Genomic DNA, 24,069 nt, shown 5'->3' with positions numbered 1-24,069 from the left:
ATCACATGATAAATAAGTTTACTGAAGTTCTTTCAATTACAATTGGTATGAATCTGTGGTTTGCTCCACAGATTTCTGAGCATTTTCCAAAGAACAGTCCAGATCGGTTTATTGTAAATGTTCCTTGGTTTAGTCGACCTGGCGTTGCGTCGATTTTAACCCCTAACGCAGGTACTGTTCATGAGTGTAGAATGTCTGATGCTCTTGTTAATACTCATACTTCCGTACTTATTGGTAGAATTGTTCGGTTATCTACATCTAGAAGTCGGAATCCGTCGTTTTCTAGGTCTTTTTCAGTATCATTGTCGTCCAATGGTTTTAATTGTGATTATTGCATCTACTGAATCATCAAGTAAATATAGTAGTCGTTATGATGGAAGTGCAATAAAAATTAGCATAATTGCTGGTAATGCTGTTCAGATTGTTTCAATTAAATGTCCGTGAAGTATGTTTCGGTTTGTATAGGCAATAAATAGTATATAACTTAGGGCATAATCTACAATTACTGTGATTAATAATAGTATGACCATAGTATGATCATGGAAGGATGATAGTTGCTCCATTAATGGTGAAGCTCCATCTTCAAGGGATAAATTTGATCATGTTGCCGTTAATGAATTTTTCTAATAAAAGGTCAAACCTTTATTTGTAGAGCTTAAATCTACTGCACTAATCTTCCATATTAGAATCTAGAAATTAGTGGTAGTTCTGAGTAACTATGTTCTGCATGCGGGTTATTTTGTAGTCATTCTCTTGAGCTTCTTATGTTAGCTCTAAATATGATTGCTCGGTTTGTAACAATTCTTTCTCATATAATTACAACGAATATAATGATTCCTACAATAGAAATGGTAGATCCAATTCTGGACACTACATTTCATGATGTATATGCATGTGGATAGTCTGAATATCGTCGTGGTATTCCTCCTAGCACTAAGAAGTGTTGATGGAAGAATGTTTAGTTTACTCAAATAAATATAATTGTAAATTGGATTTTTAATCATGTATTATTTATAGTTAATCCTTTAAATCGTGGGAATCATGGGATTACACCTCCTATAATTGCAAATACTGCTCCTATAGATAATACATAATGGAAGTGGGCTACTACATAGAATGTATCATGTAATACAATGTCAAGTGATCAATTTGCTAATACTAATCCTGTTAGTCCACCAATTGTGAATAGAAAAATAAATCCTACAGCTCATAATAATGGTGGATTAAATTGGAATTTAGTTCCATATAGTGTAGCTAATCATCGGAATACCTTAATTTCTGTAGGTACAGCAATAATTATTGTGGCTGATGTAAAGTATGCTCGTGTGTCAACATCTATTCCTACTGTGAATATGTGATGTGCTCATACAATAAATCCTATTAGCCCAATTGATAATATAGCATAAAATATACCTAATGTTCCAAATGATTCAATTTTTCCTCTTTCTTGACATACAATGTGAGTGATAATCCCAAATCATGGTAGAATTAAAATGTAAACTTCTGGGTGTCCAAAGAATCAAAATAGGTGTTGATATAGAGTTGGGTCACCTCCTCCTGCAGGGTCAAAGAATGATGTATTTAAATTTCGGTCTGTTAATAGTATAGTAATAGCCCCCGCTAATACTGGAAGTGAAAGAAGTAGAAGAAGGGCTGTAATAGCTACAGATCATACAAATAAAGGTGTTTGATCTAGAGTTATACTTTCTGATCGTATATTAATTGCTGTTGTAATGAAGTTTACTGCACCAAGAATAGATGATACACCTGCTAAGTGGAGTGAAAAAATAGCTAGGTCAACAGAAGCACCCCCGTGTGCGATAGCTCCTGCAAGAGGGGGGTAAACTGTCCATCCCGTACCAGCACCGTTATCTACCATATAAGATGTAAGAAGAGGGGTTAATGAAGGTGGTAGTAATCAATAACTTATATTATTTATTCGTGGGAATGCTATATCTCGTCACCAATTATTAATGGTACGAGTCAATTACCAAATCCACCAATTATAATAGGTAATACTATAAAAAAATTATTAGAAATTGTAAGTAGGCTGTTTATGTTTTCTCTATGTAAGTAGGCTGTTTATGTTTTCTTATTGGCAATGTTATGTAGCGCTCAATATGAAAATCACTGGCTGTGCTGTGTGCAGTCTGTGGCTGCTTTGCATTGTTGTAATACTCGCCATTGTAGTGTTAGTCAGCTGGCTGTGAACAGCGCGAAGCGTTGCGCAGTTGGAGGTGAGCCGCCAGCAGTGGTGGATGTGGGGAGAGAGATGGCGGAGTTTTGTAATTTGTCATGAACTGCTATATTTATATATGATGATATCAAGGTAAATACATTGTTTGTTCTCTATTAATATCTTTCATTTGCTAACTATCCTTATCAGTAGTTAGTGCCTTCCATAGTTTGAATCTTTTATTTAGCTGGCAGTAGTGGCGCTCGCTGTATTGCAGTAGCTTCAGCAGCGAAGATTTTTGTGAGGTAAGTGATTTGTGAAAGGTATAGTTTAATGTTAGTCAGGGCCATTCTTTGGTAGGGAATTTTGAAGGTCAGATTGCGTTGCGCTAACAAAATATTGTGTGTCAGTTTAAGCACAGTCATATATAAATTGTTCAAAGGGGACGTTTCATATGTCGACCCTTAGCCTAGGATACCTCACTGGAATCTTCTGATTTTTCTTGTAGTTTGTGTAATTAGTGTAGATGTTGTTTACTGCTAGCGCGTAATTGTAGAGAGAATCTCCTTTGTAGTTGCAGACTTTCATTGTTGTACAGTAAAACAGTTGTGGCATGCATGTAGATTTGCACCAAGTATTTCGCAGCTGCAATTAACTAGATATTATTTTCAGTGCTATGTTAATGTGTTCTCTTATTTTTGATCTTCAAATTGTGTTTTTCTGTGTTGTCGTGTGAAATACTGTGACAATAATGGCGTGTGAAAAACGTAATACTAGGCTCCAAAGTAAACTGAGAAATGACAGTGAAGACGAAGGCAGTGTGTTAGCGCCGCAGAGTAATGAATTAACTAATGTTCAAAGTAGTAATTTGGTAATTGCGCATAGGGAAATGGAGCGGGCGGCAAACAATGGTGTAGACAGTGAAACAGGTAGTGAACAGGGAAGCGTTATCGATCGATTGGTCGGCAACAGCTCGCCTCAGGAATCGCGAATGACAGAACACAATATCGCAAATACTGTAGATTCAGGTTTTGGGTCATCACCGTTTTCTCAAATAAGTCAAGACACATTTTCTGCTTGTCAAAATGTGAATGTTGCCGGTGCAAATGCACTGCCGAAAAGCGTAGAGAAACAGATTCCAGACACTAATACATTATTATTGCAATGAATGCAACAAATGGAACAAAATCAGAGACAAATGGGACAAAATCTTAAAAAGTTAGACACAATGGAACAACACCAGAGACAAACACAGCAACAGTTAGACACAATGGAACAACACCAGAGACAAACACAGCAACAGTTAGACGCAATGAAACAAAATCTTCACACCATGCTTGAACAAACACGTGAAGATTTAACTACTGAGTTACATAACATTGAATCGAAATGTCAAAAAGTCTGTAATGACGTAAAAACACAAATTTGTGAGCATTTTCAACCTATTTTTTCGCGGCATGAAAATGTATTACAGAATCACGAAGCAGCCATAAAAGAACTGCAAACCATTGTTCATGAAAATCACGATACCTTGCAAGCTAAAATTGATTCAGTTGCATCTACCGATTCAGTTACGCAACTTGCAAAAACTCAGGAAAACTTAAAGGACACAGTAGATACTCTGAAACTTGGTTCAGAAAAACATACAGAGGAAATAATTTCACTATCGGATAAAATAGCTGAACTTTCAGATCAGTTCACTAACTTATCTACAAAGGTAGATGATGATGTGAATGACACAAGACCTGTAGCCTTCACTGACACTGAAGAGTGCGAACAAATTAGGAAATTCAAACAAAATCAGAATCAGATTAATACGCAACACCAAAGAGAAATCCGGGAAGTACAAGATCAGGTGACACAGTTAATACAAGAATTACGTATTTCAGAGGATACTCGCGCCCCAATACGGGAAGAGGGACACAGAAATACGGAACAGCCACAAAATAATAACACAGGGCATTTCGGAAGTTATGAAAGAAATTGGCAATGTGCACCGAATTTTGAGATGGAACGGCCGACACGACCTAACAATGACCGATATGCGACTCGACAACATGATGATTTTGGCTATAAGCTGTTCATTACTAAACGTAAATTCAAAACATTTAAGAATTCTGGCAACGACATTCATCCACAAGCATGGCTCCATGAATTCTCTCATTGTTTTCCTCCCAACTGGTCATTGGAGCACAGATTAGAATTTATGTGTGGCTACTTAGAGAATGAACCAGCTGTAAGAATGCGATCGGTCATTCACGATTGCCACAGTGAAGGAGAATTTTACCATGCCTTCCTCTCAGCATATTGGTCTCAAGCCACACAAGACCGCGTAAAACATGGCATCATAATGATGAAACATTTCGAACAATCTGAATTCTCCAGTCTTGTGAAATATTTTGAAGACATGTTGCACAAGAATCAGTACCTGTCAAACCCATACAGCCCCTCAGAACTCATCCGCATTTGCTTAATCAAACTGCCTGAACATTTACGACATATTATTTTAGCAGGACGTTGCAAAGACGACATTGAAGCATTTCAGGGACAGTTACAAGAACTAGAAATTGACACTGATAATCGCGGAACGCGAAAACAAGGACACAACAATTACAGGTCACATCCGTCACAATTCCGTGACGACAGAAATAATAACTGGGCGCGACAAGGCTATTCTCACAACGTAAATCGTGACCAAAACAGACACCACCCGTATGACAACCACTGGCAGAGTAATAGTTACAGAGAAAGATCGCACTTTCGTAATTATGAATATGACAGAGATAACCATAGAAACAAACAATTTGGGAACCAAAATAATTATTATCAAGGGAGACAGAATAACTTTAGACGCAACGGTCCAACGCGCAGTTACGATTCAGGGAGAAATTCTCCACCACTTAACCGACAAGAAAGGAACTACAGGAACTACCGACATGACGACAGACGATGTGATCGTAACGACAGACCTGAATTGCCTCAGAACTGGCGGGATTTAAACAGGGCAGGGCCTTCTCATCAGAGTGAATTTGTAGAAGTTAGGTCTCCTAATCCCAATAACGGCGCCCGCCAACAAAGAGACAGACAATGACTCGCACAGCAGGCAGCCGCGTGCGCCCGCTGGCTCCGAGAAAAATAACGTAATACGCTAGCCTTGAGAAAAATTTTAGCATTCTTTACCGACGTATACCACATGATAATTGCGTTGAAGTTGAAACTCTTCGTACTAGGAAGAGTAAAGGTTTACACCACATTTCACATGTAAAACCGTTTATTGAAAGATAATCTACTTTTTAACTTTGTCTTTGCCATAAAGCTTTTCACTTCACATTTCTAGTATGCTTTGTCAGACTTAAGAAACTGTTAAAATGCAACAATGTTTGAAGTTAAATATCCAGTCAAGAACCAAGAGAACTTATTTAAACAGAAATTACGAATGCATTGTTATAATGAACAGACGACACAGTGTTGTTAATTGTACATTCTTGCTTGTTAGTTGCACGATTACGTAACGACTATCAGGCTTACGTACTTAGTACACATACTGGTACTGCTAATGAGATTTTAATGCAACTTTTGGTTTACTTGAAAATACATTCTGGGTTTAAAGTACTTTCTGTGAGATACCAGAGGACACAGTGGTTAGTTTATGTGACAGCTACACGATGTTATCACGACGCTACTAATGAGTGACAATTCACAATGTTGCTTTTGCAGTGTATCTGTTTTATATCTGCACAGTTTTCTGAATTCTTCTAGGAAGAAAAACATGTTTTAGTAGTAACTTTTGTGGTATAGCAACAATGAGACAGCCTTTTTCGTGGCATAACAATACGTTACTGTACAGTACTTTCTTCATTACAACAATAAGCGTAATAACTACGATATCTATACGCAAAGCATTTCACTTTTGTGTATTATGAGGTAAGTACATTGACTTATGCAGAACTTAGCTTTCGGAGGACAATAACTACGACACTTCCACACAGATTATGTTGCAACAAGACGCACATTTAGCGCTACAGTACACGTATTTGAGTGATTAATTTTGTACTTAAAACATTTATTTTTAAAGATTTTTGAATTACAAAGAAAGTTTTCCGTGATACATTTCATTGCATTGCTGTAATCTGTAACACCTGAGGGTATAATTACATTAATCCTCAGGGGGGTACACGCCTACTTTGTGTACCATGTGTTTGGCAAGCACAAGGAACCCTAGCTAATATGGTATTTGCTTATACAACTTTACACATTGGTACCATATTTCTCTAACACACAATTTACACAGCTATCTGATCATTTAACTGACAGAGACAAACATTTATTTTACTATATCAGTGACAGATGTTTACGTAATTACACAGTTGGGTAACTTCACACTTATGAAACTGTATTTTGTCTGTACTTTGAGAAACGCTCATATTTTTCGGAATCATTGTGATACTATGAGAGCTTTGAATGACGTATTTCGTATGGGGTCATGATTTTTAAAGTACGTTTCAGGCAGATGACACTATTGATATGAGCAGAGAATTTTTTAGGTTTTGAAATTATTGGAGGAAGCTACGACGATTTTGAGATTTGACTGAAGTGTTATGATGTTATTATTACGACGACGATGTGTATTATGTTGTTGAGGAATGTTTATTATGCTATGTATTTCTTATGATGAAATATTGAAGAAGTGTCGATGAATACATATATGTGTAATAAGGTAAGGAATAATGAGTAGTGTTTAGGGACTCTGATTTATGAAAAGGATGTTGGAAACCAAGAAACGTACTTTAAGAGTTATGAAATGTGTGTGTATATGCGTGAATGTATCACAATGCAGACGAAAATTTTTTGGACACTGTTATATCAATTGCATTTTGTTTCTACAGATTTGTAACGCAAATTCTTGACCTGTGAAATGTTTTTACGTGAGACTGTCACTGTAGCGGAAACTGCTGTCGTAAATATTTCCGTAAGAAAGTTAAGTGACCACCTGCACGTAATGCGTCGCGGGCACCCACCTGGGCGACAGCCGCCCGAAAAAAAGCCATTAGCCTTCAGCGGCACAGGTAGAAAAAAAAAAAAAGGGGAGGCCATTATAATGACAAGTGTCTTTCTACGAGAGTTGAGAGCTACTAACTTATGAAATGCCACATAGCTATGGAATGATGTTTTTATGCTTTGGTTTGCGTAATTGCTTATTTCATTTGACATCTGCCTTCCAGCTGTGTTGCAGCATTGGTTTCATAAAATAAAATTAAATGCATTTGCTAATGTGAACACTTTCTGTCAACAGATTTATTACATAATTATTTTCTGATCCACATTCTTCGAAAAAGGAGCTCTTGGAATGGAGAGAACAATAAGAAGGGACTAATACCAGTGACTGCATCTATAATTTTCTTTTCAAGTACTTGGTAATTTCTTTTGTAGAATAAATTGTGATGCATCACTCTAATGTTAAGATGTGACATAGGTATTAGACATGGCCATTTTAGTGTAATATTTTTTCTGCTTGCGCTATGTCATGTTTAGGTATAAGTTGCTGCTGTTTGCCAGGCATAGTGTTATTGAATTTGACTTTTGCTAATTAATACTGTAGCTTGCTTTGCAATTTTCCATTTTTTTCATTGCTGTTTATAATAATTGTTTTACGTGCTGCTGCATTGCCTCGTCCCTTAGTTTAGCATCTGAGCTCTGTAGATTTAAGTTAGCTTAAGAGGGGGTAGACTATATGAGAAACTGACTATGGAGAATAGGTAAAGAATGCATTGCGAAGTTATATAAAGAGGATTTGGGCCCAAATGAGTATTGTACAATCAGAAATAATTATTTTGAAACAAAAATGAACAGAATACAGAAAGCATGCTTGGATAAGATTTTTTTGGTGGAAGCAAAGGTTGAAATAAGACGAAAGATCTATAGAATGAAGTTTTGGGATGGACTGCAGTACCAAATGTTACACTGAAAACGAACCCTGTCCTTTGCTATTGGTGTTATCCCACTATGTGTTTGTGTACCCTTGTGTATTTGTTTTCTTCCTGTCTCTGTGTAGTTTCACAGAATTTTTTTCTCTTTTAATATTAAGCTACATTCACTATGATGAGGAATACTGTTATCCTCAAATATAATTGGCATTAATAATATGTTATTTACTTTGTAAAGATGTTAGACATTATTCATTCTGTTTAAATGCTCATGTGTGAAGTTGATGTTTCAATAATTATTCTGATCTTCTATGTATGTACTCATGTCATAATTCCTGTAACACTGACGTATATGTCTATTTCTATTCTTTTGTAACGCCTGTTTTACTACAAATGTTGTCTGTATTGTTATGTTCTTTAATGATGTATTTTGTACCTTTGTAATTGTATTCTCATGTTATAAAATTGTAATTGTTACCAGTTCTTCAAATTAAGTTACATTTCACTGCACACGTTTCTGTTGGTCATAGTATATGGACAATATGTGAGAAGTAGGGACTGTTCGTGTTTGCACGTGTGTTAATGATTCAGCAAGGGACTGGATAACAGCATTGCTGGATCTAAGGACAATTCCAAAAACTTTGTGAGTGCACAAGTGGTGGTCTATGTAAGTAGGCTGTTTATGTTTTCTTATTGGCAATGTTACGTAGCGCTCAATATGAAAATCACTGGCTGTGCTGTGTGCAGTCTGTGGCTGCTTTGCATTGTTGTAATACTCGCCATTGTAGTGTTAGGCAGCTGGCTGTGAACAGCGCGTAGCGTTGCGCAGTTGGAGGTGAGCCGCCAGCAGTGGTGGATGTGGGGAGTGAGATGGCGGAGTTTTGTAATTTGTCATGAACTGCTATATTTATATATGATGATATCAAGGTAAATACATTGTTTGTTCTCTATTAATATCTTTCATTTGCTAACTATCCCTATCAGTAGTTAGTGCCTTCCATAGTTTGAATCTTTTATTTAGCTGGCAGTAGCGGCGCTCGCTGTATTGCAGTGGCTTGAGCAGCGAAGATTTTTGTGAGGTAAGTGATTTGTGAAAGGTATAGTTTAATGTTAGTCAGGGCCATTCTTTGGTAGGGAATTTTGAAGGTCAGATTGCGTTGCGCTAACTAAATATTGTGTGTCAGTTTAAGCACAGTCATATATAAATTGTTCAAAGGGGAAGTTTCAAAATGCGTGGGCTGTAATATTAACATTATAAATCTGGTTATCTCCAATTACAGATCCTGGTTGACCAAGTTCAGCACGAATAAGTATTCTTATTGATGTTCCTACTATTCCTGCTCATGCTCCGAATAAGAAGTATAAAGTACCAATATCCTTATGGTTTGTTGAGAATAATCATTTTTGTGGTACGATGGCTGAATTTTAGGTGGTAGACTGTAAATCTACTTATGAGATGTTTCTCTCTTACCATGTTTTAGGTCTTACATTCAATTATGATTCTAGACTGCAATTCTAGAGGTGTAAAATTTTACTAAGGCCTAAATGATTATTCTCTTAGTTATAACTTTGAAGGTTATCAGTTTAATTAACTTAAGTCCTTAGTATAATGAGATTAAGGTTGATGTTAAGGATAATCCTATTGTTGAAATTATAACTGTTATAGGAAGAATAATTCTTGATTTTTGAGACTTTATTTTTATAGATCATGAATTTTCTGTATATGATATGATTAGGGCTGAGAATCTAATATGTATATAATAATAAAGTGTAATTGTGGTTAATACAACCATAATGGTTATAATAGTTGTTATGTTATTTTCTATTAATGACTGTATTGCAATTTATTTTGGTAGAAATCCAAGGAATGGGGGTAATCCACCTAGGGATAGTAGAGATAGAAATATTATGAATTTAATTTCAGTTTTTATATTTCTGGCTGAATAAATTTGGTTTAAAAAAAATAGATTTATTTGCTTAAATAATAAGACCATAATTAATCTTAATAGTGAGTAAATAATAAAATATAGTTCTCAGACGTTCTCTCTGACTGTTAGGGATCTAATTATTCACCCTAAATGTCTAATTGAGGAATATGCTAGAAGTTGGCGTAGAGATGTTTGATTTAAGCCACCAATTGCCCCAATAATATTTCTTAGAATGATAATTGCTCAAATGAAAGTTCTTAGTTGAATACAATAAGATAATTCCATTATTGAGGCAATTTTTTGTCATGTTATTAGTGTTAAACAGTTATTTCATCTCGAAGGTCCTATTACTTCTGCAGCCCCAATTTTCAATAATAATCTAGATCTATTTATTATTGAGGGAATAAATTATGTTTCTCACCCTATTGGATACTTTATTTGAATCAGCAAAATTGAAAATAATAGTATTGTCGATGCTATTGCTTGGACAATAAAATATTTAATTGATGACTCATTTATTATTATATGTTTATGTCTTGTTAGGAGTAGAATAAATGAAAGTAAGTTGATCTCAATTCCTATTCAAACTCCGAATCAGGAGTATGATGAAATCGACAGGATCGTTCCTATCATTAATGTTGGTAGGAAGAGAAGCTTTCTAGAGTTGTTGGTGATTAAAAAGGAGAGGATTGATACCTCTATAAATGGGGTATGAACCCATTAGCTTGTTTAGCTTACCTTTCTACATTAAGGTGTATGATGCATGTTGGTTTTTGATATTAAAGGAGGTAGTTTAATTCTGTCTTATGTAATTTTTAATGGAGATAATTTTTATTTACTTGATTTACCCTATCAAGGTAACCCTTTAATCAGGCACTTCATTTATATTTAATATAAAAATAAAAATTTTTTTTAAAATTTGTTTATCTATTATTTTGGTTATTTATAATTAATTATCTCGATTCGGATGATTTGAATATATATATATATATGTATATATATATAACTTATATTAATATATTACATTTAATTAAATTTAAATACCTGTAAAGTTATCTTATTATTATTAAACAATCTTTTTAATTCATTTATTTACCTAGGATAATAGCTACTTATGTTTTTAGCTTAAAATAGGTTATTATTAATAATATAATAATCTGTAATTTAATATTAAATATTACTATAATTGGATATAATAAATATAATTAGATACTAAATATAAAATATTATATTAATGTAAATTATTTTATTAATTGTAATAATACAATTAGATTTATTTCTCTTCATGAAATTATTTAACTAATTAATTTTTGAATTAATTTAATATAAAGTGAATTTTATATTAATTATATATTAAATTAATTTACATTATTGTATAAAATATATTTATTATATTATTTAATCATTCTTTATTATTAGTGAAAAGAAAGATTAAATAAGAAAGAATATAATACATTTATTGGTATACATGTTCCATATTAATCTTTATTTATATATAAAAGATAAGTTGTTGTGGTCATACAGGGGTGAGTTTCTTTTTTTGTCACTTTTTGTTTATTTTTTCTTTTTTTTCTTTAAATACTTAAATCTTTTACTTTTTCTTAATTTTATATATTTTAAAATTTCTTATTCTTGTTTCCAAAAGTTTTATTCTTGCTTGTTTAGTCACTGTTTCTTTGTATTATATGTAAGTTTCGTTAAACTAAATGTTCTTTTTGCAGTAATTTGATTAAATTATCAAGTGATTTTGGATTTAGCAATTGATTAAGTATTGGCATTATTTGTGCCAGCAGCCGCGGTTATACGATTGATACAAGTGAATATTATTGGTTAAAACAGTTGTTTATATTTTTAGGGTTAAAATATAGATTTGTAAGGTGAAATGTTAAAATTTATTTATAACTCTTTTTATGAATCTGTGAAATTTAAATTTGGCGGTATCACATTCCATTCAGAGGGACGTACCCCGTGATTGATAATACACGATTTACTCTACTTAATTTATTTGTTTGTATATCTCCGTTGTAAGTAGGCTGTTTATGTTTTCTCGGGGCTATGTAAGTAGGCTGTTTATGTCTTCTCTATGTAAGTAGGCTGTTTATGTTTTCTTATTGGCAACGTTACGTAGCGCTCAATATGAAAATCACTGGCTGTGCTGCATGCACTCTGTGGCTAGTTTGCATTGTTGTCTGCCATTGTAGTGTTGGGCAGCGGCAGCTGGATGTGAACAGCGCGTAGCGTTGCGCAGTTGGAGGTGAGCTGCCAGCAGTGGTGGATGTGGGGAGAGAGATGGCGGAGATTTGTAATTTGTCATGAACTGCTATATTTATATATGATGATATCAAGGTAAATACATTGTTTGTTCTCTATTAATATCTTTCATTTGCTAACTATCCCTGTCAGTAGTTAGTGCCTTCCGTAGTTTGAATCTTTTATTTAGCTGGCAGTAGTGGTGCTCGCTGTATTGCAGTAGCTTGAGCAGCGAAGATTTTTGTGAGGTAAGTGATTTGTGAAAGGTATAGTTTAATGTTAGTCAGGGCCATTCTTTTGTAGGGAATTTTGAAAGTCAGATTGCGTTGCGCTAACAAAATATTGTGTGTCAGTTTAAGCACAGTCTTGTATAATTCTTCAAAAGGGGACGTTTCATATGTCGACCCTTAGCCGAGGATACCTCACTGGAATCTTCTGATCTTTTGTTGTAGTTTGTGTAATTAGTGTAGATTTTGTTTATTGCTAGCACGTAATTGTAGAGAAAATCTCCTTTGTAGTTGCAGTCTTTCATTGTTGTACAGTGAAACAGTTGTGGCATGCATGTAGATTTCCACCAAGTATTTCGCAGCTGCAATTAACTAGATATTATTTTCAGTGTTATGTTAATGTGTTCTCTTATTTTTGCTCTTGAAATTGTGCTTTTCTGTGTTGTCGTGTGAAATATTGTGACAATAATGGCGTGTGAAAAACGTAATACTAGGCTCCAAAGTAAACTGAGAAATGACAGTGAAAATGAAAGCAGTGTGTTAGCGCCACCGAGTAATGAATTAACTGATGTTCAAAGTAGTAATTTGGTAATTGTGTATAGGGAAATGGAGCGGGCTGCAAACAATGGTGTAGACAGTGAAACAGGTAGTGAACAGGGAAGCATTATCGATCGATCGGTCGGCAACAGCTCGCCTCAGGAATCCGAAATGACAGGACACAATTTCGCAAATGCTGTAGATTCAGGTTTTGGGTTATCACCGTTTTCTCAAATAGGTCAAGACGCATTTTCTGCTTGTCAAAATGTGAATGTTGCCGGTGCAAATGCACTGCCGAAAAGCGTAGAGAAACAGATTCCAGACGCTAATACATTATTATTGCAATTAATGCAACAAATGGAACAAAATCAGAGACAAATGGGAGAAAATCTTAAAAAGTTAGACACAGTGGAACAAAATCTCAAAAAGTTAGACACAGTGGAACAAAATCTCAAAAAGTTAGACACAATGGAACAAAATCTTCAAAAGTTAGACACTACACTTGAACAAACACGTGAAGATTTAACCACTGAGTTACATAACATCGAATCGAAATGTCAAAAGGTCTGTAATGACGTAAAAACACAAATTTGTGAGCATTTCCAACCTATTTTTTCGCGTCATGAAAATGTATTACAGAATCACGAAGCAGCCATAAAAGAACTGCAAACTATTGTTCATGAAAATCATGAGACCTTGCAAGCTAAAATTGACTCAGTTGCATCTACCGATTCGGTTACGCAACTTACAAAAACTCAGGAAAACTTTAAGGACACAGTAGGTACTCTGAAACTTGGTTCAGAAAAACACACTCAAGAAATAAGTACACTATCGGAGAAAGTAGCCGAACTTTCGGATCAGGTCATTAACTTATCTACAAAGGTAGATGATGATCTGAATGACACAAGACCCGTAGCCTTCACTGACACAGAAGAGTATGAACAAATAAGAAAATTCAAACAAAATCAGAATCAAATTAATACACAACACCAAAGAGAAATCCGGGAAGTACAAGATCAGCTGACACAGGTAATACAAGAATTACGTATTTCAGAGGACACTGGCGCTCCAACACGGGAAGAGGGACATAGAAATACGGAACAACCACAAAATGATAACACAGGACACTTCGGAAATTGTGAAAGAAGTTGGCAAGGTACGCCGAATTTTGAGATGGAACCGCCGAAACGATGTAACAATGACCGACATGCGACTTGCCGACATGATGATTTTGACTATAAGCTGTTCATTACTACACGTAAATTCAAAACATTTAAGAATTCTGGCAACGACATTCATCCACAAGCATGGCTCCATCAATTCTCTCATTGTTTTCCTCCCACCTGGTCGTTAGAACACAGATTAGAATTCATGTGTGGCTATTTAGAGAATGAAATAACTGTAAGAATGCGATCGGTCATTCACGATTGCCACAGTGAAGGAGAGTTTTACCATGCCTTCCTCTCAGCATACTGGTCTCAAGCCACACAAGACCGAGTAAAACATAGCATCATAATGATGAAACGTTTCAAACAATCTGAATTTTCCAGTCTTATGAAATATTTTGAAGACATGTTGCATAAGAATCAGTATCTTTCAAACCCATACAGCCCCTCAGAACTCATACGCATTTGCTTATTTAAATTGCCTGAACATTTACGACATATCATTTTAGCAGGACGTTGTAAAGAAGACATTGCGGCTTTTCAGGGACTGTTACAAGAACTAGAAATTGACACAGACAGTCGCGGGATGCGAAAACAGGAAAACAATCACTACAGGTCACTTCTGTCACAGTTCCGTGACGACAGAAACAATAACTGGACACGACAGGTCTATTCTTACAACCCAAATCGTGACCAAAACAGACACCACCCATATGACAACCATTGGCAGAGTAATAGTTATAGAGAAAGATCGCATTTCCGTAGTAATGAATATGACAGAGATAACCATAGAAACCGACAATATGGTAATCAGAACTATTATTATCAAGGGAGACAGAATAATTTCAGACGCAACAGTTCAGCGCGCAGTTACGATTCAGGGAGAAATTCTCCACCACATGACCGACACGAAAGAAACTGTGTAAACTACCGACAAAACGACAGACCAGAATTCCATCAGAACTGGCGAGCTTTAAACAGAGCTGGGCCCTCTCGGCAAGGCGAATTTGTGGAAGTTAGGCCTCCTAATCCCAGTAGCGACGCGCGGCAACAAAGAGACAATGACTCGCACCGCAGGCACCCACGTGCGCCAGGTGGCTCAGAGAAAAATAACATAGACGCTAACCTTGAGAAAAATTCCAGTATTCTTTACCAACGTATACCACATGACAATTGCATTCAAGTTCAAACTCTGAGTACTATGAAGAGTAAAGGATTGCACCACACTTCACATGTAAAACCGCTTATTGAGAGATAATCTGCTTGTCTTTGCCATAAAACTCTTAACTTCACATTTCTAGTATGCATTGTCAGACTTAGAAACTGTTAACATGTAACAATATTTGAAGTGAAATATCCAGTCTAGAACCTAGGGAACATTTTTAAACAGAAATTACGAATGCATTGTTATAGTGAACAGACGACACAGTGTTGTATTTGTACATTCTTGCTTGTTAGTTGCACGATTACGTAACGACTATAAGGCTCACATACTTAGAACATTTACCAGTACTGCTAATGAGATTTTAATGCAACATTTTGGTTTACTTGAAAATACATTCTGGGTTGAAAGTACTTTCTGTGAGATACCAGACGACACAGTGGTTAGTTTATGTGACAACTACACGGTTTTATCACGACGCTACTAATGAGTGAAAATTTACAATGTTGCTTTTGCAGTGTTTCTGTTTTATATCTGAACAGTTTTCTGTTTTATTCGGGAAAATAAAACAGATTTAGAAGTAACTTTTGTAGTATAGCTACAATGAGGCTGCCTTTTCCGTAGCACAACAATACGTTACAGTACAGTACTTTCTTCATCACGGCAATAAGCGTAATAACTAAGACATTTATACGCAAAGCATTTCACCTTTGTGTATTATGAGGTAAGTACATTGACTTCTGCAGAACTTAGCTTTCAGAGGACGATAACTACGACACTTCCACACAGATTATGTTGCAACAAGACGCACATTTAGCGCTACAGTACACGTATTTGAGTGATTAATTTTGTACTTAAAACATTTATTTTTAAAGGTTTTTTCGAATTACAAAGAAAGTTTTCCGTGATACATTTCATTCCATTGCTGTAATCTGTAACACCTGAGGGTATAATTACATTAATCCTCAGGGGGGTACACGCTTACTTTGTGTACCATGTGTGTGGCAACCACATGGAACCCTAGCTAATATGGTATTTGCTTATACAACTTTACACATCGGTACCATATTTCTCTAACACACAAATTACACAGCTATCTGATCATGTAACTGAGAGATAAACTTCTTTTATTACATCAGTGACATATGTTTACGCAATTACAGAGTTGGATTACTTCACACTTATGAAACTGTATTTTGTCTGTACTTTGTAAACTGTTCATATTTTTTCGGAATCATTGTGATACTATGAGAGCTTTGAATGATGTATTTGGTATGAGATCATGATTTTTAAAGTACGTTTGAGGTAGATGACACTGTTATATTGATAAGATTTTGTTTCTACACATTTGCAACGCAAATTCTCGACCCGTGAAATTTTGTGTATGAGACTGTCACTGTAGCGGAAACTACTGTTGTAAATATTTCCGTAAGAAAGTTAAGTGACCACCTGCACGTGCGTCGTCGGCACACCACTGTGTCAGACACCCACCTGGGCGACAGCCGCCCGAAAGAAAGCCATTAGCCTTTCAGCAGCACAGGTAGAACAAAAAAAAGGGGAGGCCATTATCCTCGGAAATATTCTTACATCTGCAAACCTGATAATGACAAGTGTCTTTCTACGAGAATTGAGAGCTACTGACTTACGAAATGCCACATAGCTATTGAATGATGTTTTTATGCTTTGGTTTGCGTAATTGCTTATTTCATTTGACATCTGTTTTCCAGCTGTGTTGCAGCATTGGTTTCATAAAATAAAATTAAATGCATTTGCTAATGTGAACACTTTCTGTCAACAGATTTATTAAATAATTATTTTCTGATCCACATTCTTCGAAAAAGGAGCTCTTGGAATGGAGAGAACAATAAGATGGGACTAATACCAGTAACTGCATCTATAATTTTCTTTTCAAGTACTTGGTAATTTCTTTTGTAGAATAATTTGTGGTGCACCACTTTAATTACATAGACATTAAGATGTGAATATACATTTCCCTTATCTGCATTGTTGTTTTTACTGTAATATTTTTTCTGCTTGAGCTATGTCATGTTTAGATATAAGCTGCTGTTTGCCAGGCATAGTGCTACTGAACTTTAATTTGTGTTACTCTGCTAAGCCAGATTTATTTTTTTGTTGCTGCACATTGGCTCATATTAGTTGTAATGTTGAATTGCTTGGTAATTTACATTTACTGTAGCTTGCTTTGCGATTTTCCATGTTTTTTCATTGCTGTTTATATTAATTGTTTTATGTGATGCTGCATTGCCTCGTCCCTTAGTTTAGCATCTGAGCTCAGTAGATTTAAGTTAGCTTAAGAGGGGGTAGCCTATAAGAGAATGAGTTGCGATGAATTTGAAGAAATGCACTGAGAGGCTATACGAGAAAAGTACAGAAAGCAGGTATAGATAGGACTTTTGGAAATAATGAAGAACGAAGGGAGATCTCCGAGAAGTAAAGAAAGTTTTGTTTGCAAAATACTGCAGTAAAACAAACCCTGTCCTTTCCTTGTATTATTCCGCTATATGTTGTGTACCCTTGGGTATTTATGTTTTTCCTGTATTTATAGGTTTATCTGATAAGACTTATATTGTAGAATTCTTTTAATATTAAGCTACATTCACTATGATGAGGAATACTGTTATCCTCGAATATAATTGGCATTAATAATATGTTATTTACGTTGTAAAGATGTTAGACATTATTAATTCTGTTCTGTTTAATGCTCATGTGTGAAGTTGATGTTTCAAAAGTTATTGTGATCTTTTATGTATGTACTCATGTCATAATTCCACTGATGTATATGTTAGTTCGATTATTTTGTAAAGCCTGTACTACAAATGTTATCTGTATTGTTATGCTTTTAATGATGTATTTTGTACCTTTGTTATTGTATTCTTATGTTATAAAATTGTAATTGTCACCAGTTCATGATATTATTAACTTGTTAGTTACATTTCACTGCACACGTTTCTGTTGGTCATAGTATATGGACAATATGTGAGAAGTTGGGACTGTTAGTGTTTGCACGTGTGTTAGTAATTCAGCAAGGGACTGGATAACAGCATTGCTGGTTCTAAGGACAATTCCAAAAACTTTGTGAGTGCACAAGTAGTGGTTCATGGACTTGCTATATTCTCCGCAAGACTCTTCGATGGTGAATGTGCACCTGCACAATCGCAACAGATGGCTGCTGGCCATCTCTACAAGGACTACAGTGGGTCTGCACCTCTGGTGGCCCACCAATACCATTATCTCTACATGGACTACAGTGGGTCTACATCTTTGATGATCCATCAATACCATTATTTCTACAAGGACTGCAGTGGGTCTGCACCTCTGGTGGCCCACCAATACCGTAATCTCTACCAGGACTACAGTGGGTCTGCTCTGTGATGACCTACCTACCAATGTTCTTCAAAACGTCGAATGACTCTGCTGTGGGTTTGCTATGTTGTGGCCCATTACCTGTCAGCATGTCAAGAGTCAGCACTGTCTTTCCGTTGGAAGGACAACACTACTTCTTCAAGACTGTATGGAAATCCACTACTTCTATGTGCAATTTCTTTTACTAATGAGAAACTGTAATTACTATTATGATGAATGATCAGGACTATCATTATGGACTGTGAGAAAATTTTAGCTTTCGACCAACATTGTATCAATAAGTGTGTGCATTTTATATCTTTGTTACTGTAATTGTGAAAAATTTTTGTCAAATCTGTATTGGCCAGTGCCCAACACCATTTGTAAAAATTTTTTGTGGGGAGCATGGGGGCTATGTAAGTAGGCTGTTTATGTTTTCTCGGGGCTATGTAAGTAGGCTGTTTATGTCTTCTCTATGTAAGTAGGCTGTTTATGTTTTCTTATTGGCAACGTTACGTAGCGCTCAATATGAAAATCACTGGCTGTGCTGCATGCAGTCTGTGGCTAGTTTGCATTGCTGTCTGCCATTGTAGTGTTGGGCAGCGGCAGCTGGATGTGAACAGCGCGTAGCGTTGCGCAGTTGGAGGTGAGCCGCCAGCAGTGGTGGATGTGGGGAGAGAGATGGCGGAGATTTGTAATTTGTCATGAACTGCTATATTTATATATGATGATATCAAGGTAAATACATTGTTTGTTCTCTATTAATATCTTTCATTTGCTAACTATCCCTGTCAGTAGTTAGTGCCTTCCATAGTTTAAATCTTTTATTTAGCTGGCAGTAGTGGCGCTAGCTGTATTGCAGTAGCTTGAGCAGTGAAGATTTTTGTGAGGTAAGTGATTTGTGAAAGGTATAGTTTAATGTTAGTCAGGGCCATTCTTTTGTAGGGAATTTTGAAAGTCAGATTGCGTTGCGCTAACAAAATATTGTGTGTCAGTTTAAGCAGAGTCTTGTAGAATTGTTCAAAGGGGACGTTTCACCGTTATCAGAGAATCTTTTTACAGTTATAATTCTCAAGATTTATAATTATAAAATATTTCAGGTCAAGGTGCATCTTATAGTTAAGAGGAGGTGGGTTACAATAGATTTTTGTTTATAACTGATTTGATGGTGAAATACTGTTAATGAAGGTGCAATTGATTGTAATTTAATTTATTTAATTTAACTGATATTGGCTCTGAGGTGTGTACACATTGCCCATCGCTCTCATTATTGATTATTCTATTTTATTATTTTAAGGTAGTTTCAATTTAGATGAGATAATTCGTATCATAGTAGATGTACTGGAAAGTGTATCTAGGAAGAGTTTCAAGACATAACTTATTAGTAAAGTGTTTCATTTAAACTGAAAATTTTTCTGTGCAAATCAGGATATCTTGATTATGTATTTATTAATATTTATTTTTTGTTTGTTTAATTATTTAATAAAAATAATTTTGTCGAAATTTGTCTTAGTATATTTGGTAGAATTGATATATTAGATTATAGTTTATTGGTAATGTAATTGTTTTATGAAATATTATTTTAGATTTTAAAAAGTAGATTTTTTTTATTGTACCTTTTGTATCAGGGTTTATCAAAGTTTTAGTATTTACTTTACTTGTCTCGATTTGGGTTGATTTATAAATAATTTATAGTTAATGTATCATAATTGTTATTAAATAATTTATAGAAATGAGATGTTAATTGTTTCCCAAGATATCTAGTTTCATAAGAAAAAATTGAATTTCTTGAAGTTAATTGTTTTCATTTAATTTTTTAAGTACAAATATTAACTTATTTATTCTTTAAGGGATAAGCTTTGTAGTTAATAACCAATAATTTGTTTTATGAAATATAATAGTAAGCTTTTAACCAGCTATCTTTAAGATTACGTTTTAGTTCATTATTTTTTATTTTGATTTTACAATTATTTTAGGTTTTTTATTAAGATTATTGATTTAATTTTAAAATTTTTGTAATAATAATGATAGAATTAGTATATTTATTTGTATATAATGTTTACCTTGTGAATTTATTATAAGGAACTAGGAAAAATTTATTTCCGTCTGTTTATCAAAAACATGGCATCTTGAAAGTGCTTTTAGGTCTGGCCTGCTCACTGAGCGGATTTTTAAAGAGCCGTTCCATTTTGACCGTGCAAAGGTAGCATAATCATTAGTCTCTTAATTAGGGGCTGGAATGAATGGCTTGACGAGAAATCAACTGTCTCTTAATAAATTTTTGAATTTAACTTTTGAGTCAAAAGGCTCAAATTTTTCTTTAGGACGAGAAGACCCTATAGAGCTTAACATTTTACTTTTATATAGTGTTTTGTTTGTCTTTCTATATATAATGATGATGTTTTGTTGGAGTGACATGAAGAATAAATAAACTCTTCATTATTATATCATTTATTTATGTTTGTTGTTTTGATCCATAATTTATGATCATAAGATTAAGTTACCTTAGGGATAACAGCGTAATTGTGTTTGAGTGCGCATGTTGGATTAAGAAAAATTTTGGGTGCAGTAGCCCATTAAATAGGTCTGTTCGACCTTTAAATTCTTACATGATCTGAGTTCACACCGGCGTGTGTCAGGTCGGTTTCTATCCTAAGATTATTAATTCATATTAGTACGAAAGGACCATATGGTTGAAATATTTGTTATTTTATTGATTAATTGTAATTAGTTTACTATTTTGACAGATTAATGTGTTGAATTTAGAATTCATTTATGTAGGGTTTTTTTTACAAATGGTATTGATACTTTATGATTTATTTATGTTTATTTTGAATTTTCTTTTATTAGTTATTTGTGTTTTAATTAGTGTTGCTTTTTTAACTTTATTAGAGCGTAAGGTTTTAGGTTATATCCAAATTCGAAAGAGTCCAAATAAAGTAGGATCTATAGGGATTCCTCAACCATTTAGTGATGCTGTTAAGTTAATTTGTAAGGAGCAGCCAATTCCTATTATATCTAATTATTTACTTTATTATTTTTCTCCTGTTTTTAATTTAGTATTTTCCTTGGCTGTTTGAGAATTTTCCCTTACTTAACATATATATGTTCTTTTTCTTATGGGTTTTTGTTTTTTTTTTATGTTGTACTAGATTATGCGTTTATACTGTTATAATTGCTGGCTGGTCTTCTAATTCAAATTATTCTTTATTAGGTTCTCCTCGTTTGGTTGCTCAAACAATTTCATACGAAGTTAGTTTGGCTATAATTTTATTATCTTTGATTATTTTAATTGGTAGTTTTAACATGTTTGACTTTATAAATTATCAGCTTTATTGTTGATTTATTGTTATTTCTTTTCCTTTAGCTTTAGCTTGTTTTGCTTGATGTTCAGCTGAAACTAACCGTACTCCTTTTGACTTTGCTGAAGGTGAATCTGAGTTAGTTTCAGATTTTAATATTGAATATGGTGCAGGCGGGTTTACTTTAATTTTTTTAGCTGAGTATACTAGAATTGATTTTATAAAAATATTATTAGGTTTAATTTTTTTAGGTAGTGTTTGTTATTCTTTTATATTTTTTATTACACTTGCTGTTATGTCCTTTGGATTTATTTGAGTTCGGGGTACATTACCATGTTTTCGTTATGATAAGTTAATGCACTTAGCTTGAAAAATTTTTTGCCTTTATCTTTGAATTTTTTTATTTTCTTTGCTGGTTTAAAGATTTTATATATTTCATTTATTTAGTGAAATTTTTTAAGAAAAGTTAATAGAGGAGTTAAACTTCTAGTTTTAGGTTTTCAAAACATATGCTTTTCCTTAGCTAATTAACTTATTATTCCTTAATTAGTTTATCTCATGTGTTTGCAACATGAACATTAATTAAGAAGTATGTAAAGAAGATAATAGTTAAGATTTGTCCTGTTATAATATAAGGTTCTTCAACAGGTCATTTACCAATTCATGTTAATAAGCATACAACAACTACTACAATTCAGAATAAATCTGATTAATGGGATAGAATTGAATACCTCGGAATGGTGTTTTATTATAAAATGGTATAATTATTAAGATTCTAATTGATAAGAAAAATGCAATAACACCTCCTAGCTTATTAATGGAGTGATCGTAGAATTGCATATGCAAATAAGATATCATTCAGGTTGAATATGAATGGGGGTTACTAATGGATTAGCAGGTACAAAATTATCTGGATCCCCTAGGGGGTAAGGATTAATAAAGCACAATATAATTAACAATGATGTTATTAATACAAATGTAATAGAATCCTTGAAACTAAAGTAAGGGTGAAATGGAATTTTTTCAATATCTCCATTTAGGCCTAAGGGGTTATTAGACACTGTTTGGTGAAGAAAGATTAAATAAGTTACTGCTATTGCAGCAATAATAAATGGTAGTACATAATGGAATGTAAAGGATCGATTTAATGTTGCATTATCAACAGCAAACCCTCCCCACACTCATTGAACTACATCTGTTCCTAAATATGGAATTGCTGATAATAAATTAGTAATTACTGTCGCACCTCAAAATGATATTTGACCTCAAGGTAAAACGTATCCTATAAATACAGTTGCTATAACTAAGAATATAATTACTGTACCAATTATTCAGGTGTGTATGTATATGTAAGATCCGTAGTAAATTCCTCGTCCTACATGTAAATAAATAAAAAATATAAAATATAGAAGCTCCATTTGCATGTAAGGTTCGAATAATTCAACCATTATTTACGTCTCGGCAGATGTGAACTACAATACTAAATGCTATTTTAAAATTTGATGTATAATACATGGCTAAAAATAGTCCAGTTACAATAGGAATTACCAAACGTAACCCTAGTAGGGACCCAAAATTTCATCAAAATGAAATAATTGATGGTGCAGGTCAATCAACTAAAGAGTTATTAATGATTTTAAATAAGGGATGTCTTAATTGTACAGGTTTATTCATTAGTTAATGATCTTATTTTACGAATAGGCCCCTGGTTAATATTAGTGATTTTAACAACTCATAATAGTGCTAAAAATAAGTAAATTATTATTATATTGTGATAATGAATGTTGGCCTATTACATTGTTTTTCTAGAGATATTGTTATTTCTTGAAAATTGATTAAATTATCAATATTTATAGTTTCAGTATTCTTGAAAAAGTCTATAAATATTGTTATATCTAAAATAATTAATGTTGATATAATAAATACTCATATTGTTAACGTAATAATTATCGTTATTGATTTAGGTTGAAGTGTTTCGTTTAATGCAATTCTCGTAATATTAATAAATAGAACTAATATGCCACCAAGAAACGT

The 24,069-nt window shown here is 34.1% G+C and overlaps 2 long non-coding RNA genes across 2 annotated transcripts in view; one reads left to right on the top strand and one right to left on the bottom strand.

The window, feature by feature from the left end:
• Positions 1–21,270, bottom strand: part of LOC126470139 (uncharacterized) — a 245,993-nt gene extending 224,723 nt beyond the window's left edge. Inside the window, exon 1 of the long non-coding RNA XR_007586136.1 lies at positions 21,167–21,270. This is a non-coding gene — a long non-coding RNA (uncharacterized LOC126470139). The remainder of the gene's footprint in view (positions 1–21,166) is intronic.
• LOC126470140 (uncharacterized) overlaps positions 1–24,069 on the top strand; it is a 267,886-nt gene that overhangs the window by 195,287 nt on the left and 48,530 nt on the right. The window lies entirely within an intron of this gene.

Source organism: Schistocerca serialis, chromosome 3, assembly GCF_023864345.2.
Source record: "Schistocerca serialis cubense isolate TAMUIC-IGC-003099 chromosome 3, iqSchSeri2.2, whole genome shotgun sequence".
NCBI lineage: Eukaryota > Metazoa > Arthropoda > Insecta > Orthoptera > Acrididae > Schistocerca > Schistocerca serialis.
This window is presented reverse-complemented; position numbering and strand designations above follow the sequence as displayed.